The sequence below is a fragment of the Falco naumanni genome, chromosome 10, assembly GCF_017639655.2.
Source record: "Falco naumanni isolate bFalNau1 chromosome 10, bFalNau1.pat, whole genome shotgun sequence".
NCBI classification, from domain to species: domain Eukaryota; kingdom Metazoa; phylum Chordata; class Aves; order Falconiformes; family Falconidae; genus Falco; species Falco naumanni.
Window position 1 is genome coordinate 19,531,517 of NC_054063.1, and position 14,470 is coordinate 19,545,986.

Sequence of the window (14,470 nt, forward strand, 5' to 3'; positions counted from 1 at the left end):
GAAAGATGAGATGAGGCTGCAACCGAGTGGCTGGCTTTCCCCAAGTTTCCCCCTCCCCACGGGGGCATCCCTAAGAGCTTCCACCATCCTGTAACCGCTGACAGACACGTTGTCTTCTCCTTGCTGTCATTTCAGCTGTGGCTTAGGTGTTGCTGATTAGAGGGTTCCTGATCTCCCTCTTATCCCCCTTGCAGGGTGTGGCTGCTTTCTCCTCCTTACACAGGAGGGGAAGTGAGAGGCAGATTTAGCCTGCGATGTGTGCCTGTGCAGGGGTTGCCTTTGGCTCACCCTTATCAAATCCAATTTTGAGACCATCACCTGCTCTGTTGATGGTGCAGGGCAGCGTTTCTCCATGGGTCACCAAGCAAGCTGGCTAAGCCATGAGCATAGTGTTTAATGGGACAGGGGCTCTAGCAGCTACGCCGGGCTCAAATAGTGGCCGTGGGGGCAGATGGCAGTACTACATTTGGGCTGGGGGGACTTACAGGAGAAGCTTAATTGCCTGTCTAAAGCCTGGCTCCATGACCTATCCCAGGCCAGAAGATCTCATGTGCCTTAGGGAGGCCAGCAGACAGTGCCGTTGAGGTGGGTGATGTCTTATTGTACTTTAAAACAAAGGAAATCTTACTCCCTGAATTTCCGGACAATCTTATCCTTGGAGGTCAAATATCCTTCTGAAGACACACAGTCATGATAGGAGCCTGGCATTGTTGTCTGTGCTACATTTCAGTACTTTTATATCAAATGGAAGCGGGCCATGCATTGTTTTGACTTTCTTTGAAGAGCGAGCTGCAATGTTGCAAGGGTGGAGAAGTGCAGTGGGAGGGGGAAAGAATAACAGTGCTCTCTTCTCTTTGGGCCGGTCACTGCTATTGCTTTACATTATTTTTATTAGGTACACTTTGTCCTTGTTTGCTGTGGGTCATACATTTTTGTTTTTGTAGCACATGGAAAGGGATTGTGAAAAAATCTGGATTTTGGGTGAAGATTGGACAACCTGAAAATATGGAATACTAGTGTCTTTTTTAGGGCTATTGTTATTATTGTCACTTTTAATAACAATAGCAGTATGTGAGTGTTTTTCATCATGGGTCTAAGAGTACCCTTAAGACTGTGATCAAGTAGAGCATGCTGGGGAAGGTTTGTTGGTGCCAGAGGCCATTACGATATATGATTGTAGCAGTGGGGAAATGCTGATCAAAACACAACAGCTTTTGCTGGAACAACAGTAGAAAGATATGGCAAAAACCTCAAAACCTTAAAAACTGCCCAGTCACCTAGGAGTATGGGGTTTTTTGCATGCTCTAACCCATTTCCAACAGACCTTGTCTTTGTTTCTGGTGTGCCCTGTGTGACAGGACTTTTGAAATGCCCATGAGCTAGTATTTGAAACGTTTTCCTACCTGGAGCCATGGTACCCATACTGATGGCTTAACTGCTGTGTCACAAAAAGGGGTCACATAAGGTTTGATATCTGTAGCCTAAAGTGTTCCTTGACCAGGCTGGATCACCTGGAATGATGCCAATGTCCCTTATGCCCCATCAAGTCAGCCCAAAGGTGGTGGTAGGGAATGGCTTGTGGAGTGGCTGGAAGAAAACGGGCATATTATGAGCAATCCAGACTGAATAACTTGGTTGTAATAACAGGCTGCAGCCCTAACAAGCTGCAGGTGTTGTGAAGGACATGTGCAAGGCCAAGGGAGATAAGGAGGCTCTGTATTCACAGAGAGATAAGAGAATTGGACAGAAAGATGAGAAAAAACAGGATGCCTGCACAAGGGGGGAGCAGCGTGTGGGTACCACACTGGGACCAATCATAAGGGAGGTGGAAGCGTGTGAATGAGTAGTTTTAACCTATCACTTTTTACATAACAGAGCCTACATAGCGTGTGTATCTTTTGCTGAGAGTATAAATTGCTGTAAGTCTTTTAATAAAGTGGCACTAACTTGATCACACTGGTCGTATAAGTTGTGTCTGAGCCTTCTGCGTCAACAATGGCTCTGTTCTGGAGCACATGTGAAGTGCTTAAGGACGTGGTGAGGGAAGTCTTTGCACTAAGTAGTTTATGGGACTTGGGCACTGGTGAAATAAATGCAATGGAAACACTGCCTGGGGGTCCTGCCTGGGATAGGAGGGGGCAGGTATTATGAGGGTGCTGCTGTCTCTGTGTGTAGCCTGTGCCAACTGGATGGGTCAGGCAGAAATGCTAAATTAGCAAAAGGCTCGGCGAGTAACATAAAGCATTGGTTAGAAACATTAGCTGGCGACCACATGATGTTATCTAAACTTCCCAGGACAACAAAGCGCCGTCTGTTAGGGTTGCTGAGTGTTTTCATAAGGGAATGTCACGCTAGTGAAAGCTGTTTGACAGACTGTCCTGCAAAGCTAAGTCTGCTTGTACCCACACGAGCAAAGGGAGCACAGGCACCGCAATAGAAGTGCCCTGCGCTGTCTGTGCTCCAGGCAGCGTCCCCAGCCCCTGAGAGCATCCCGCTGACTCCCGTCATCTGTCCTGCCCACTGCCATCATATTGAAGGACCTGGCAGATAGGAAGACTACAATCCCATATCAGTCCACTAACAGAACGCCCTTCAGGTGTTGGTGAGGCACTGGGATCTGGGTGCTCAGTGCTCCTCAGGTGACACCAAGAGAGCTAAATTCACACAATCTAAAGATCCCTAAAAGTGCTTGTGAGATGGACCCTGGAAACCCGTGGCAGACCTGAGAACTTAACCTGGGTGTCTTGTGTCCTGGCCCAGCCTCCGGATGATGAAACTACCCTTCTCCTGATTTGGTTGCTTTTCTGAACCTGCCAGTAAGGATGCCTGTCAGGGCTCACCAAAAGAAATTCAGACCTGCTCAGTAGGATGTCTACCAAGAACATGTACTCATAAAGAAAACCATCTTTGGGTTAGTCGGAAAGCATCAGGGGAAACCCAAATCCAGAGCAAAGAAGCTGCCAGCCAAACAAATGAACAGGTTGTTGTTGTTGCTGCTCCTTAATAAAAGCAAGGAAGCAAGGATCTGAATTTCCAAACCCTGTCTTTGCAAATCAGGCCTTGCAAATCATGGTGGTTCAGTGGGACCAAGTCAGAACTTCATGACTCTTTTATCGATTTAACCTGTCGCTGGGGATTCCTGGAGAGGGGAACCGGTATTTCTCTGGTGACCCTCGGAGTCCCCATTCTTATCTGTGTTGTTTGAAATGTTTTTACAGTGCCCCAAGTTTTGGGAAGTGGTGAGTCCTGCTCTTCTTTCCTTCCTCCCTCCCACCCATGGCAGTCTTTCAAGTTATCTTTGTGGTGATGGAGGCACTCGAGATCACAGGTCACTTTGGGAAGATGCTAGCCCCTGTGGAAGAGGTGAGCATGAATGCATGTGTAGTTTTAGGGTGTGCATAGCACGTACCATGTTACAGCAGTTAGTCACAGGCAGCGGGTACAACCTGCTGGGTGTCTGGAAGAAACACTCCCTGTTCTGTACATGTGATTTTTCACGTTGTGGGGATTCTCCAGGGGACAAGCACCTGGATAAATGTAACCCAACCCAACAGGTCAGCGCAGGTCTGAGCAGAGAAGAACCAAGTGTTCTTTAGCCTCCATGGGGGAAGCAGTAGCAGCTTTTCTAGACTGAGGCACCTTAGATCTACAGCCACCCCTCTCCCAGGTCTGATGGACCCCGATTACCACTTTTTGTTTGGGTCTCCCCTCCTTATGTGTGGTGCCCTTCCATGCTGTGCCCAGATATTGCAGAGCATCAGGATAAGATTCATACCCGTTGCTGAGGTTCACACCCAAGTAGCCTGTGCCTTGTTCACTTGCCTCCTCAGAAGCAACAATTTGTGCTTAAAAAGTGTTTCCTGAGAAAATGTTTAGGTGGACTTCCCAGTGCTGAGAGGGGAACGCCCACAGGCTTGTCCAGCAGCTGGCCTTGGCATGAGCAGTCCCTGGGCAACCACACAGCCCTGCTAGATTGCACTAGAGGTTGGGAAGCAATGCTCAGAAACAAACTGATACCACGGAGCAGAAGTGCCCATCCTTACAAATTCCTGATGGGAGATTCACAGACCACCTAGAGAGACTGTGGGAAGTTACCCCCCCATGTCCTGCTAAGCACACACATACAGCTTGTGCATGGCTCTTTCCAGTCCGTAGGTGATACGCAAACAGACCTTAATTTTGGTCCAGGTGAGGAGTCCAGGCAGCACTAGAGGCTCTCGGCACGGGAGAGGAAGGCTCTGCAGGCTCGTTGAACCAAACTAGAAGTTTCTGTATTCCTGCCAGAAGGTAAAACCTTCTTTCAAGAAATACAAAAGCAAGTCTAGACAGTGCCTTGCTTTATAAATACCCAGGGAAAATGCACAAATGGCCAGTCTCCAAGATCTTGGATCTTGGGAAAAAACTGGAAACTCACTCCACTACCCTTCTCTGAAAGACTTGTTTGCAGAGTCCCTGTGCTGAGTCACAGCTCCTGAATTTACACTTTTCCTCTCTGTTGGAGGAATCCCGCAGAAGCTGGGTGGAGGAAAAACACGGAGCAGGTTTGAGCTTGCTGTGTGTCTGCTGAGCCTGTTTCTTGCCGGGGTACCAAGCTGAGCATTACCTACGCTTGGGCCGCAGTTCAGCAAGCTTGAGAACCAGGCCCAGAAATAATGAGCCAAATATTAATAGATGCTTTTGGAAGGATGGAAGGAGGCAGATAAGTGTACTTTGTATAAAAGCTCATTAAATGGTTTAAACTAAAAGACCCTAGTTCAAAACTACCCCAGTGGGAGAAAGTGTAATGTGAGTCACTGCACTCCCCAGAAAGAAAAAAATATGACGTGTTCCCTAGGCTTCCCAGGAAAAGAAGAGTGTTGTGGGGTATTTTTGTAGTTTTTTTCCTCTGTCCTGTTTTTATTTGTGCCCACTTCTTCTCTGAGCAAAGCCTGTTCCCTTGCCCTGTGCCCAGCAGCACCCAGCAGATGGGAGCTGTGGGAGGCTGGTGCTGGCTGTGGAGCTGCCTGGGAAGGCTGGAGGGCTTCAGCCATCATGCAATGGTGCTGGCAGGACCTGTGGGTGTAGCGCGCCTGGTACCCAGAAAGTTTGCTGAAGAGATGTGCTGGTTGTTGTCATGCTGAAGGTATCTCTGTCTTGCATCTTTATCCAACACTCCTCAACACCCGCCACCACCCCCACCCCCCCAAAAAAAAAAAAGATCCCCTTTTCCTAGCCTGGTGCAAGACTCCAGGCACTGGATCACTGCTGGCGAGGGGGGTGTAGCTGTGATTTTTAGAAGGAGGGAAGGGTTTGGCGCCGTGACCGTGTCGATGAATGGGATCCTTTCTGTTTTCTCTGTGTAGCAATCAGGACTCGGACATCAGGCCAGTAAAAATAGGGAGTGACTCTCCACGTGTGTGTCATTCTAGAGCAGGACGGATAATGGCCCAAGGCACTACCCTGTTCTGCTCCAGCCCAGCCTGAAGGAGGGCGTTGAATCGCCTCCAAAGCACCAAATCCTGTGCGCAACTGGCAGTGTGCTCGTGTCTCCTGACTGCAAGTGCTGACCCCCAGAGCTGTTCCTCACGTGCACCTCACTGTATAGTGAGAATATCTCTTATTTCTTTTACAGCTTTTCCAGGCTCGAAGGCATTTGTGAAACAGCTGGGAGACTTGGCAAAAGGCTGGCACCAGAGGGGCAGCGTGGGCTGGTGGCCAGGGGTGGAGAAGGTGTGAGGGTTCCTGCTGTGTCCCTGCTGCTTCACACAGTGATGTTAAGGCTGAGGACACAGCAAAGTGGTATTCTTCATGGTGGGACTTCAAGGGAAAAAAGCAGATTTGCTCAGGGCTGTCACATCCATACTTGAAAGGTGGTGGTGTGTTTATGCAAAGCACCTGCAGCAAAACTGCTTCTTCCAGAAGCTTTAAAACTATCTGGTCCAGTGTCAGCTGCCACGTCCACACTGACAACACGCTGATAATACCGGGGTGCTCCTTGCTAGCTCCCGGTGGGTGTCAGTCATTTATTGCCAGCTGTGGATGTATAGGTAGGTGAGAGATTGGACTTTGCTGTCACAACTGTTGTGAGCTAATCACTCAAGTGCCTTAATTGTTCATTAAATGATTGCTTTAATGTGTAAGTACGCTGTGACCCCACCTTGTATTAATACTGTGCAATGCTTACAAGCTAGCCTTAGCAGTCCTGGTTTGTTACTGCTTTTACAGGAGACCTGTAAAGCCTAACAGATAATTTTGGGAAGCCAATTCGTTTTCCACATTACTTCCCAGAAAAAGCCTTTAGCCCCAGGAGGCCCTGTGTTACTTAAACCTGGACATCACTTGCCTGGCTAGTGCCAGCCCAAACAGGGCTGAAATGCTTCAAGGAAAGGTGACAGGGTGGTGTGGCTGCTCCCTCACCGACCCTCAGGAAGGGTGGAAGGACTTTGGTTTGTAAATGAACTCCTCCATGTCGACTGGTTCATGAGCAAGACAAGGGTGTTGATATCAGCGGGACGTTTCCACCACCTCCTCCTAAAGGAAGGGCATTTTTGGTCACTCCCTGAAACGCTGATTCACTTGCCTGGCAGAAATTCAGGCATGTCGCCTGACGGTCAGTGTGCCAAGAGCTTTTTCTCCATTGGAGAAAAGCTTGTTATTAGGCTGAGAGCCACTTTGGGGGCCATGTTTAGCTTCAGTTTGTCTCCAGCATGGTCACCTTGAAGTCTCTGGGGTTGCAGCAAGATGTAGAACATGAATGGTAAATCCTGAACCAAGAAATACTTATTTCCCTGCGCAGGAAGGTCACACCATCCTATCTTTCCCCAAAGAAAGGGAGACGGCTGCAGCCTATCCCCCTCTGTCTATACCAGTGAGTACAGGCATATGGAGAGTGTATTAGGCATATGTATATATAGCAATACAGAGTATATTCACTCTGCTTCCTACTCCTAAATGTCTGCCTACAGCAGCTGGGGCTTAGGGAAGCTAATGCATCAATAATTTTCATTTCCTGCTGTAAAATTCACCCTGGGGGTTTTGCTGGGAGCGTGGGGCAGAAGATTTGAGGGAGGAGATTCATCTCTTGAAAATCACATTTGATGTTTAAGGCTTTTCCAGCTTTCTTAGGCTAATTACGACAATGTTCGTTGCCATCTCTTCCCACCCCATTTTGTGCTTCCTACTCATATCCTGTCTGTGTATTTTTGGCTACTTGCTAACAATTCATTTGAGCTAAAACTTGGCATGTGGGAGCTCGGCTCTGAGTGTCACTGCAGGAGAACAAGCAGACATCAGTTTCACCAGCTCAGTGACCTGGTGGCAACCGGGCTTTCAGAGACGTGGCAGGGTTCGGATCAGTTTTTGGTGTGGCAGGGGATGGGAGGTGTATTCAGCCCCTTGGAACGCACCTGGGGCTCTGACCTGTTATCTTTCCTTTGATGCAGGCAACAGACACATCTCCCAAATGCTGCGAGCACAGAGGGTGAGCGGGGTCTTGTTCAGGGGCTGCTGCTGGTTCCCTCAATCCTCCCATCCTGGGTTGCCCTGAGATGCCGGCTCACATGCTGGGATCCGCAGCAGGAGCACAGGCAGCCAGAACAGGGCCCAGCCCATGTAACAGAAATAAATGCCCAAGCTGGCAGACTGCAGCTCGCTGCTGGTATATCACTGAGCTCCTGTCTCAGGGTGCTAGCAGCTGGCATCAACAAGTATTCATCAACCACCTGGCGCAGGGGAGCGGGCTGTGCTGCTGAGAGTGGGAATAAGGAAAAAATGGCCATGTGGCAGCACTTGGGCAGTTTTTAGTAGCAGTCTAATCTAGCTTTTTTTTTTTTTTTCTTTCTGTTTTCTTTCTGTTGTTGGTATTTTCATATATATGTCATGGTAGATTCTATATGGAAAATTGTGATTTATCAGTTTCCAGTCATCTCTGAAAGGCAGAAATGCGAGTTCATCAAAATGTGCTTCTGCTGTCAGTGATTTATTTGTTTTACCTGCAAAATGCTGAGGTTTTTGGGTTCCCACAGAGTCCCCATAGGAACCATAATGTTCATTGCTGATGCAAAACACGTACTGTTGCAAAACAATTGACCAAACGTTCATGCCCAACTGAGGATAGCCCTGCTTTGGTACTGGATTCAGAAGACAAGATGCACAGTCACAGAAAACGGAGAAAAGAACCAGGTGTTATTCCCAAAAACCCTATGCAGGAGCCCTGCTCTTTTCTTAGGATACAAACTGCACCTCAGAGGTGACATTCCAGCTCACCGGTCTGACAGATGTCTCCTGCATCTCCTTCAGTGTGTCTTTTAGACTCTGCAGGGCTCTGCTCCCATCAAGGAAAGGGCACTAGAAAAATTTACCACCTTGCAAAGAGGAACACATGAATGACTACAAGGGGAGGAGCTACCACGGCTGGAGGAGAGGTGCAGTGCAGGAGCTGGAAAGAGCCACAGACTGTCTGCCAGGGGAAGAGCTGCAGTCGGTGCCTGGCATTCCCGCGGGGGATGGACACAAGTGCAGCTGATCCAACTGGGCTCCCTCATTGCCTGCTCGCTCTAACCTCTTTTTAAGCAACTCATCTCTCTGTCGTGTGTGTGGGTCTTGACTGAGCTGTAGTGTTTGGAGCCTTCCGCCAGCAAATCTGCTTGTGTTCCTTGTATTAACCCTCGGGCACGCCATTAGATACAGCAGTGTTACTCTGTTAGATCCTGCTTTTAAACTCCCGCTTGATTTTTACTCCCAAACCTGGGGCTAAAGATGAGCAAATGGTCCTGACTCTGCCTTAGCAACTTGCACCATACCGTGATGAATTACAGTCTTGGTTCCAGGAGCAGCTTCAGCACTTCCCACCCTCCCGCTGTCCCTGGCCACCACCTCATTGAACATCCTCAGCAACTGCATGCCAGAGCACTCCAACCCAGAGCAGGAACCAATGGGGCTTGAACCTCACTCCCCCCACATGTGCATTTTTTTTAACTCGCTGGTTTATTTTCCAGCCTGATCAGCTCCAGAATCTGACCTGCAGCCCAGCCCTACAAGCCCTTGTGCCGGCACATGAAGGAGCACCATGGGGGTGCAAGCAGCTGGGAACCCCTGCATGCCTGCAGGTGAACCCTGGGCTTTTACAGGGTCATCATCTCTCACCTGGGTTGATTTCCCATGTTTGGGCTTTCAGTAAAGCTACTAAGCTCTGTGGATGAGGCTGGCAGGAGGGTTTTTTTGCAGCATGAGCAGCCAGTTACACAGTAACCAGAATGGTCCCGTGAGAGAGCATTCCAAAAACAAACAAACAAACAAAAAGTTCCCTTTGTTTCATTTAGAATAGAAGGATGTGTGAGGCTGGCTTTATCAAAAGAATTTAAATGGCAGTTTCTAATCTAACAGTGCAGAAATGTTTTAACAATCTTGCCACAAAAAAATTAATCTCCTGCAAGGGCAAGGAGGAAAAAGCATAATTGGTTCCTGCAGCAGAGGCCTGGGATGAGAGCCTGTGAGGGCTGGGCTGGGAGAAACCAGGAGTGATTGCAAGGCTGGGAAGGGGAGAGAGGAGTTTCCTGCAATGTCTTGAGGAAAGGTTTCACTAGTTGCTTCTGCATGCCCCAGGGATTTCCAGTCCCAAAAAACTAAAGCTGTGCACAGACATGGAGGTGATGTTTTCTGCTGTGGGAACATCAGCCCTATGGAGCAGGTTGCCCAGAGAAGTTGTGCCGTCTCCCTTCTTAGAGATTTTTCAAGAACAGGCTGAGTAAAACCCTGTGTAACCTGTACTGATTTCAGAGCTGACCATGCTTTGGGTTGGATGAGAGAGCTTCTGAGGTCCCTTCTGGCCTGAAACACCCTGTGATCTTCAAAAAGGAGAGGAGGAAGGAGAAGAAAGCCCTTTTATGCCAGGTGGACAAGCTGTGTTTGCAAGGGTTGGGGCTATTGGAGAGCGGCATGCAGTTATGCCAACACAGGCCACGTGGATTCTCCTGCAGCCAAAGGAGGCAGCAGGGGTGGTGTTTACCACAACCTGTGTAGCTCTCCTCGCTGTGCTGAGCGGTCTTTAGGGTACCTTGATCCTTACATGAGCTACAGGTTTATGGGTCACCTCTGGAGCAAGGAAAGGTTTGCAGAAGCAGGGTTTTGCCTAAACACGCACATTGTAGAACCTGGGGTATTCTGGGAAGGACATTTTGAAGGAAGGGGCAGGTGGCCCTGGAGCACAGGAATACACATGGCTTTGAGAGGAACAAGGAAGCCTCTGGCTGAACAGAGAAACCAAAGTAATTTATCCTTCGTGTCAGCAAATACCAGCTTTCCTGACAGCAGAGGTGCAGCCCTGTTAGCCAGCCCCCCTGTGCAGTTCTTCTTCAACTGTAGACAAATATACGTACTTGTCATTTTTAGCCCTTCCATTGATTTCTCTTCATGGCCTGGCTGTGGTGGGTCACAGCCCTCCTGCCCACAGCAGTCTACAAGAGGCTATTGCCAACCTTTCATGGAGATGCTCTTCCAGCCTGTGCAGCCATGGTGCATCTTGGCTGGTGGTGCTCACTTGGGCTGGAACAAGGTGCTGTTCCTGGTTCTCCTCAGTCCTTCCCTGTGGGACTGAATATCAGCAAGAGATTAGTGTGGGCCTACTGCTGAGCTGGGTGTCATGAGCTTTTCAAGTCCTCCTTTAGCTTGAGTTGTTGGGGGACAGGATTCTGAGACAAGAGTACCTGTGTGCCAGGCACCCACGCGGCACTGGAGTGGAGCACGGCCCCTGCAAGCAGCATCTTGGCAGCCACATGCACTTGTCTTGGCAAGGACCAATCATGTTGGAACCAGCATCACACACTGTGCTCTAGGGAAAATACCAGGGACTGCCGAGGGTGGTGACAGCCCAGCGCTCTCCCACAGCCTTCTCCACTGCTTTAGAGCCTTCTAACCTTTGACCATTTGCTCGTAAGGTCTTGGCAGGCAGGGACCAGAAAGCAGGAGTGTCTCGGGGCTTGTGCCAGCTGTGGAGCAGATGTTCTGGGGACCTGTCTGGTCTAGTTTGCCATGTGACTACAGCAGGCGGGCTTTGACCGCTCAGCTTGTTTCTTTCAGCCACCCTCGGTCCTCACTTCCAAGGCTGTGATTAAACTCGCACGACATTTCCTACAATTGAGCAGTCGCTGGGGCTGGAGCTTCTCTCCTCCCTTCCAGCCTCCCTTTTGGCTCAGAGGAGCTAGACAGCTGCCTGGACACGGGGCGATCCATCACCTCTCCCATCACCCGTGCTCATTTCCTGCTTGGGTGGCAGGCTGGGAGTGCGTGCACAGCTGTAGCACATGTGGATGCCCAGAGGAGAGGACAAGAACAGGACGGGTACACGGGGAGCCTCTCTGCAAAGTTTCCCAGCCTCCAGCAGTGGGATTTAAGAACTCTCGGTACCCTTTTTCATCCCTGAATTTGTCCAGCTGCTTTTGGCCAATCTGCATAAACTTTTGACATCCTGAATGGCCTGTGGCAAGATGCTCCGCAGCTGGGCTCTGCATGGTGCGCTCAGCTGTCTCCTTTTGTTTGTGCCACACTTGCCAGCTGCCAGTTTCATGGGATGCCCCCTAGCCCTGTTATCAGTAAACAACTGTTCCCTTATTCTGTGTCTCCATGCCACAGGCAGTGTTGCAGGTGTCGAGGCAAACAGCACCTCAGCTGTCTCTCTTCCAAGTTGAAGAGTATTGGAAGTTTCGTAACAAGTCACATATCCGTGGAGCCCTTCCTTCTTTATTTTTAAGCTCGGAGCAGACGCAGCAGTGCAGAGGAGCAGTGCGTAAAGGGCGCTTCCATGTCAGGAGGATTGCTCAGACTGCTGATGGCCCGACCACACCTAGGGTGTTACCTGCTCATGCTGGCAAAGGCCAGCAATGAGCAGCTCTCATACGTTTACTCTCAATTTATCCTGTTGAACCTGCTCCTGTCTAGTTTAGTGCAGCGGCTGCTCTGACTGAGCTGCAGCTTTTCTGGCAATTTTTTTTTTTTTTCAGCTGGTGAAATTTTGTCATTTTTTTTTTTCTCCAAGGAGTAGCAACTCACAGCAATGAACCTGAAAGTCCTATGGATCTACAGTTAACCCTGAGAGCCTTTCATATCACATTTACTCTCCTGCCCTGACTCTTCTGTTGCAAAAATCAAGGGGAAAATCCAACCCAACGTTTTCCCTATGTTATTCACATCCAACCTGCTCTGGCTTTGAGTGCCTGGTTGGAGTGAGCATGTGCCTGGGTGCTGGACCCTCCCTTCACCAGCTTGGGTTCTCTGCTATCAAAACTCCCCAGGGCCAGCTGGAGAATGCTGACTTACACCTTTTGACTTCAAGTGGGGCAAACTGCTGTTTCCATCTCTTGGGTGTACTACTGTCCTCCTGCAATTTAGAAGGGTTTGTGTTCGCAGATGTTGGAAACATAGAGGTGAATCAGCAGTGCACCTGCCTGCATGGTCAGGTACCAAGCCCATCTGGAGATCATCTAGAGATGCTGGCGCATGTGCCTGGTGGTACCAGACTCCTTCCCCTGCCAGCCCAAGGGACCTGACTGTCTTCCCACGTGGAGCTGAGCATGGCTCAAGCCTGTTGAAGTCTATCTAATTCCTGTCAGAGGATTTACTTGGGTGCAGCCTGGGATGCACTGTCCATCACAGAAGTCCTGCCTGGGTCAGATATTAAAGGCTGGAGTCTCAGCAAGGGACAATTTGCCAAACTCTACTGTGGTCAGCGTACATTGACTGAAGATCCATCCCCTACCACCTAACCTTACACCAGGCAAGCAACACTCACACCTGCAGGCTACCTGAGTACATGTTATTCCTCTTCCTTCTTCAGAGAATTTTGGAAGTTCCATATCTCATCCTAGAAGCAATGCCAGGAGCATCCCATACTGAAAACAAGACTAACTGCCTTGCTGTGTGGAAGTCAGTGCTACAGATTAACCTGCGGGAATGGCCAGGGACGAGTCCATTCACTTCTTCCCCAGAGGAAAGCATTAATATCTTTCTAGTGAACAGAGAGGTTTTAATTATGCTCCCTTCTGCATAAAGCCTGGCTCTCCTACTCTGTCTCCTCAGATGAACACAGCTATAATTAAGAGGCAACAGTGTCAGGAATAAGAGCAGGCTCCAGCCTGTGATTTATTACGGGATGTCATGGGTGCAATTACCTTTCTCGCTTCTCCTCTCTCCAGTGTTTTTGTAAAGTGGATTTAGTGATGAAAGCAGTGTCTCAGGCTCAGGCAAATGGACACCTCTGTGTTTATCCACAGCACAGACAGAGCAAAGGCAGAGTCACTGCTTCTTTCTCCATAAAGTGACCAGTGAAAGCCTCAAACCTGACTTGGAGGATTTAGTGTCCACAAGGTTCAGTTCTGGCCTAAGCCCCAACCCCCTGTGAGCAACGCCTTGACCAAGGGCAGCACCTACCCGCACCCTCCTTATTGCCAACCTTCTCCTGCCGGCAGTGGTAGGGTGAGGGGGGACCCCCAAGAAGTCCTGTTGGTGGTAATGAGGAGTGAGCGGCAGACCAGGACAAGCCACTTTGCATAGTCCACAGCAGTGAGATGGGTCAGGGTTTGGGTTTTGCTTTGTGTTTGCTGGTGCTGCGATCTGGAGGAGCCCCTGGTTTTGGGTGGCAGCTCGTTCTCCTGGCAGCCAATATCTCTAACGCATGAAGAGGTTAGGACTGTCTCAGCTCCCAGATAGTTCCTGCTTCTGGTCATCTTCAGCAAGGGGAAAGTTACATGTAAACAGTCCGGGAGAGGGTGATGTTGACTCGGACTGTGCCTGTGCGCTTGATCTTAATTGCCGTCCCACCAGCAGCAGTTATTTCACTTTCTGAATTACTCAGCAATGGTGAGCATTACAGCTGGGTGGCTGAACTTTGATTTATTGCCGTTCAGATGGTCTGCACTTTACCTTTGTAGGATGTAAATCTGGACAGATTGAGACTGATAAGGCAGAAGGGGAAAAAGAAGAAGGAAGCATGAAGAACAAAATTTGAACAAGTTCAAATTATGAAAAGCTTTTTGGGGCCAGTACCCCAACGGGAAACCAAAAAAGGGAAAGCTGGCCCTTTCCAAGGTGGTGTTTGAGGTCCACAGCCCACCAAATGTGGAGAGTTACTGCTCTATTGGCCATTGGAAGAGCTGCCATCAACTAGGGCAAGCCTGGGCTGGAGGCCTGTGAGCCATGAGGGCTTGTTTGTGCCACAGCTGCCCATCATGACAGCCAGGGCTGTTGCAAAACGTTATCTGCTGCCCCTTTCTGACCTGGGTCTTGATGCCTATTGCCATGGAGGTGCTCAGCTCCTCCATCCCAGCCTAAGAGAAGCCAGGGCAGCATCTTGGGGTGTGGGAGAGGAGAGATGAATAGGTGGGCTAATGCCTCAGGGTGTGAAGACCCAGCTGCGGTCTGGATGTGGGAATGTGCCCCTGGCACCTGAGATGAGGGTTTCTGGTACGTGAGATGTGTTGGCCCATCTCAACAGGGTAAG

At 49.5% G+C, this 14,470-nt stretch overlaps 1 protein-coding gene across 2 annotated transcripts in view; it reads right to left on the reverse strand.

Annotated features, from left to right (window-relative positions):
* The window catches only part of EPS8L2 (EPS8 like 2), a 66,875-nt gene that overhangs the window by 47,821 nt on the left and 4,584 nt on the right, over positions 1 to 14,470 (reverse strand). The window contains exon 2 of one of the 2 annotated variants that reach the window (XM_040608645.1): positions 10,356 to 10,569. The exons of the other annotated variant lie outside the window; for it this stretch is intronic. The gene's annotated coding sequence lies outside the window, so the exon portion shown is untranslated. The remainder of the gene's footprint in view (positions 1 to 10,355; positions 10,570 to 14,470) is intronic. 2 annotated transcript variants of the gene reach the window in all.